Here is a 6,088-nt window from a genome sequence, read left to right as displayed (position 1 = left end):
GATACCCATGTCGACATATATTCATTTTCGATTTAAACCAAACCGGGTGGGTCGTTTGGGGTTATTTAAGGGCATTTCTATACTTTTTTTGCGTTTGGGATTTTCTAAAAAGTGTCCTAATCTATTATTAGACGCGTGCATGCGATGTTGAGGGTTGTGACCTGCGAATCGATACCTATTTCGGCATATGTACATTTTCGGTTTATACCAGACTGGGTGGGTCGTTTGGGGTTATTTGGGGGCATTTCTATAATTTTTTAGGTTTGGGATTTTCTAAAAAGTGTCCTTATCTCTTATTAGACGTGTGGATGCGATGTTGTCGGTCGTGACCTCTGAATCGATACCCATTTCGACATACGTTCATTTTTTGTTTAAACCAGACCGAATGGGTTGTTTGGGGTAATTTGGGGGCATTTCTGTACTTTTTTGCTTTTGGGATTTTCTAAAAAGTGTCCTTATCTCTTATTAGATGTGTGGATGTGATGTTGAGGGTCGTGACCTTCGAATCGATACCTATTTTAACATATATTCATTTTCGGTTTAAACCAGACTGGGTGGGTCGTTTGGGGTTATTTGGGGGCATTTTTGTACTTTTTTACATTTGAGATTTTCTAAAAAGTGTCCTTATCTATTGGTAGACGTGTGGATGCGATGTTGAGGATCGTGACCTTCAAAGCGATACCCATTTTGGCATATGTTCATTTTCGGTTTAAACCAAATCGGGTGGGTCGTTTGGGTATATTTGGGGGCATTTCTGTACTTTTTTGCGTTTGGAATTTTCTAAAAAGTGTTCTTATCTCTTATTAGACGTGTGGGTGCGATGTTGAGGGTTGTGAGCTTCAAATCGATACCTATTTCGACATATGTTCATTTTTTGTTCAAACCAAATCGGGTTGGTCGTTTGGGGTTATTTTGGAGCATTTCATTACTTTTTTGGGTTTGGGATTTTTTAAAAAGTGTCCTTATCTCTTATTAGACATGTGGATGTAATGTTGAGGGTAGTGACCTTCGAATCAATACGTATTTTGACATATATTCATTTTCGGTTTAAACAAGACCGGGTGGGTCGTTTGGGGTTACTTGGGGGCATTTCTGTATTTTTTTGGGTTTGGGATTTTCTAAAAAGTGTCCTTATCTCTTGTTAGATGTGTGGATGCGATGTTGAGGGTTGTGACCTTTGAATCGACACCTATTTTGACATATGTTCATTTTCGGTTTAAACCAAATCGGGTGGGTCGTTTGGTGTTATTTGGGAGCATTTCTGTACTTTTTTGGGTTTGGGATTTTCTAAAAAGTGTTCTTATCTCTTATTAGACGTGTAGATGCGATGTTGTGGGTTGTGACCTTCGAATCAATACCCATTACGACATATGTTCATTTTCAGTTTAAACCAGATCGGGTGGGTCGTTTGGGGTTATTTGGGGGCATTTCTGTATTTTTTTGCGTTTGGGATTTTCTAAAAAGTGTTTGTATCTCTTATTAGACGTGTGGATGCAATGTTGAGGGTCGTGACCTTCAGATCGATACCTATTTTGACATATATTCATTTTCGGTATAAACTAGACCGGGTGGGTCATTTGGGGTTATTTGGGGGCTTTTCTATACTTTTTTGTATTTGGGATTTTCTAAAAAGTGTCCTTATCTCTTATTAGACGTGTGGATGCGATGTTGAGGATCGTGACCTTCGAATCGATACCCATTTTGACATATGGTCATTTTCGGTTCAAACCAAACTGGGTGGGTCGTTTGGAGTTATTTGGGGCCATTTCTGTACTTTTTTGCATTTGGGATTTTCTAAAAAGTCTCCTTATCTATTATTGGACGTGTAGATGCGATGTTGATGGTTATGACCAGCAAAACGATACCTATTTCGATATATGTACATTTTCGGTTTATACCAGACTGGGTGGGTCATTTGGGGTTATTTGGGGGCATTTCTATAATTTTTTGGGTTTGGGATTTTTTAAAAAGTGTCCTTATCTCTTATTAGTCGTGGGGATGCGATGTTGTGGGTCGTGACCTCTGAATCGATACCCATTTTGACATATGTTTATTTTCGGTTTAAACCAGACCGGATGGGTAGTTTGGGGATATTTGGGGGGCATTTCTGTACTTTTTTGCTTTTGGGATTTTCTATAAAGGGTCCTTATCTCTTCTTAGACGTGTGGATGCGATGTTGAGGGTCGTGACCTTCGAATCGATACCTATTTTGACATATATTCATTTTCGGTTTAAACCAGCTCGGATGGGTCATTTGGGGTTATTTGGGGGCATTTCTGTACTTTTTTACGTTTGGGATTTTCTAAAAATTGTCCTTATCTCTTATTAGACGTTTGGATGCGATGGTGAGGATCGTGACCTTCGAATCGATATCCATTTCGACATATGTTCATTTTCGGTTTAAACCAAACCAGGTGGGTCGTTTGGGGTTATTTGGGGGCATTTCTGTACTTTTTTACATTTGGGATTTTCTAAAAAGTGTCCTTATCTCTTACTAGAAGTGTGGATGTGATGTTGAGGGTCGTGACCTTCGAATCGATACCAATTTTGACATATGTTCATTTTTTGTATAAACTAGACCGGGTGGGTCGTTTGGTGTTATTTAGGGGGCATTTCTGTACATTTTTGGGTTTGGGATTTTCTAAAATGTGTCTTGATCTCTTGTTAGACGTGTGGATGCGATGTTGTGGGTCGTGACCTTCCAATCGAAACCCATTGTCACATATACTCATTTTAGGTTTCAATAAGACCGAATGGGACGTTTTGGGTTATTTGGGGGCATTTTTGTACTTTTTTGGATTTGCAATTTTTCAAAAAGTATCCCTATCTCTTATTAAACGTGTGGATGCAATGTTGAGGGTTGTCACCTTCGAATCGATACCTATTTCGACATATGTTCATTTTCGGTTTAAACCAAACCAGGTGGGTTGTTTGGTGTTATTTGGGAGCATTTCTGTACTTTTTTGAGTTTGGGATTTTCTAAAAAGAGTCCTTATCTCTTATTAGACGTGTGGATGCGATGTTGAGGGTTGTGACCTTCGAATCGATACCTATTTCGACATATGTACATTTTCAATTTATAACAGACCGGGTGGGTCGTTTGGGGTTAATTGGGGGCATTTCTATAATTTTTTGGGTTTGGGATTTTCTAAAAGGTTTCCTTTTCTCTTATTAGACATGTGGATGTGATGTTGAGGGTCGTGACCTACGAATCGATACCTATTTTGACATATATTCATTTTAGGTCCGAACCAGACTGGGTGGGTCGTTTGTGATTATTTGGGGGGCATTTCTATACTTTTTTGGGTTTGGGATTTTCTAAAAAATGTCCATATCTCTTCTTAGGCGTGTGGATACGATGTTGAGGATCGTAACCTTCAAATCAATACCCATTTCGACATATGTTCATTTTCAGTTTAAACCAAACCAGGTGGGTCGTTTGGGTACATTTGGGGGCATTTCTGTATTTTTTTGCGCTTGGAATTTTTTTAAAAGTGTTCTTATCTCTTATTAGACGTGTGGGTGCCATGTTGAGGGTTGTGAGCTTCAAATCGATACATATTTCGACATATGTTCATTTTTTGTTTAAACCAAACTGGGTTGGTCTTTTGGGGTTATTTGGGGCATTTCATTACATTTTTGGGTTTGGAATTTTCTAAAAAGTGTCCTTATCTCATATTAGATGTGCGGATGCAATGTTGAGGGTAGTGACCTTCAAATCAATACGTATTTCGATATATGTTAATTTTCGATTTAAATAAGATCGGGTTGGTCATTTGGGTTTATTTGGGGGCATTTCTGTACTTTTTTGGGTTTGGGATTTTCTAAAAAGTGTCATTATCTCTTATTAGACATGTGGATGCGATGTTGAGGGTTGTGACCTTCGAATCAACACCTATTTTGACATTTGTTCATTTTTTGTTTAAACCAAACCGGGTGGGTTGTTTGGTGTTATTTGGGAGCATTTTCATACTTTTTTGGGTTTGGGAATTTCTAAAAAGTGTCCTTATCTCTTATTAGACGTGTGGATGCGATGTTGAGGGTTGTGACCTTCGAATCGATACCTATTTCGACATATGTTCATTTTCGGTTTAAACCAGACTAGGTGGGTCATTTTGCATTATTTGGTGGCATTTCTTTACTTTTTTTGGTTTGGGATTTTCTAAAAAGTGTCCTTATCTCTTATTAGACGTGTGGATGCAATGTTGAGGTCCGTGACCATTGAATCGAAACTTATTTTGACATATGATCATTTTCGGTTTAAACCAGACCGGTTGGGTCGTTTGAGATTATTTGGAGGCATTTCTGTACTTTTTTGGGTTTGGGTTTTCTAAAAAGTGTTCTTATCTTTTATTAGACGTGTGGATGCGAAGCTGAGGGTCGTGTCCTTCGAATCAATACGTATTTCAACATATGTTTATTTTCGATTTAAACCAGACTGGGTGGGTCGTTTGGGGTTATTTGGGGTCATTTCTGTACTTTTTTGCGTATGGGATTTTCTAAAGAGAGTCCTTATCTCTTATTAGGCGTGTGGATACGATGTTGAGGGTTGTGACCTTCGAATCGATACCTATTTCGATATACGTTCATTTTTTGTTTGAACCAGATAGGGTGGGTCGTTCGGGGTTATTTGGGGGCATTTCTTTACATTTTTGGGTTTGGGATTTTTTAGAAAGTGTCCTTATCTCTTATTAGACGTGTGGATGCGATGTTGAGGGTCGTGACCTTCGAATCGATACCTATTATGACCTATGTTCATTTTTGGTCTGAACCAGACCAGGTGGGTCGTTTGATGTAATTTGGGGGCATTTTTGTACTTCTATGGGTTTGGGATTTTCTAAAAAGTGTCCTTATCTCTTATTAGACATGTGGATGCGATGTTGAGGGTCGTGGCCTTCGAATCGATAAACATTTTGACATATGTTCATTTTTTATTTAAACCAGACCGGGTGGGTTGTTTGGGGTTATGATGGGGCATTTCGGTACTTTTTTGGGTTTGTCATTTTCTAAAAAGTGTCCTTATCTCTTTTCATTAGACGTGTGGATGCGATGTTGAGGGTCATGACCTTCAAATCGATACCTATTTTGACATATGTTCATTTTCGATCTAAAGCAAATCGGGTGGGTTGTTTGGGGTTATTTGGGGGCATTTCTGTTCTTTTTTGGGTTTTGGATTTTGTAAAAAGTGTCCTTATCTCTTATTAGATGTGTGGATGCGATGTTGAGGGTCGTGACCTTCGAATCGATACCCAATTCGACATATGATCATTTTTGGTTTAAACCAGACCGGATGGGTCGTTTTGGGTTATTTGGGGGCATTTTCGTACTTTTTTGCATTTGGGATTTTCTAATAAGTGTCCTTATCTCTTATTGGACGTGTGGATGCGATGTTGAGGGTCGTGACTTTCGAATGAATACCTGTTTCGACATATGTTCATTTTTTGTTTAAACAAGACTAGGTGAGTCATTTGTTGTTATTTGGGGGCATTTCGGTACTTTTTTAGGTTTGAAATTTTTTGAAAAGTGTCCTTATCTTTTATTAGATGTGTGGATACGATGCTGAGGGTCGTGACCTTCGAATCAATACCCATTTTGACATATGTTCATTTTTTATTTAAACCAGACCGGGCGGGTCTTTTGGGGTTATTTGGGGGCACTTCTGTACTTTTTTTGTGTTGCAAATTTCTAAAAAGTGTCCTTATCTCTTATTAGACGTGTGGATGTAATGTTGAGGGTTGTGACCTTCGAATCGATACCTATTTCGGTAAATGTTTATTTTTGGTCTAAAACAGACCGGGTGGGTCGTTTAGGGTTATGTGGGGGCATTTCTGTACTGTTTTGAGTTTGAGATTTTCTGAAAAGTTTCCTTATCACTTATTAGAAGTGTGGATGCGATGTTCAGGGTTGTGACCTTCAAATCGATACCCATTTCGACACATGTTCATTTTAGGTTTAAACTAGACCAGATGGGTCGTTTGGGGTTATTTGGGGGCCTTTCTGTACTTTTTTGGGTTTGGGATTTTCTAAAAAGTGTTCGAATGTCTTATTAGACGTGTGGATGTGATGTTGAGGGTCGTGACCTTCGAAT

This window comes from Telopea speciosissima, chromosome 6 (genome assembly GCF_018873765.1).
Source record: "Telopea speciosissima isolate NSW1024214 ecotype Mountain lineage chromosome 6, Tspe_v1, whole genome shotgun sequence".
Lineage (NCBI taxonomy): Eukaryota > Viridiplantae > Streptophyta > Magnoliopsida > Proteales > Proteaceae > Telopea > Telopea speciosissima.
Note: the sequence above shows the minus strand (reverse complement) of the source record.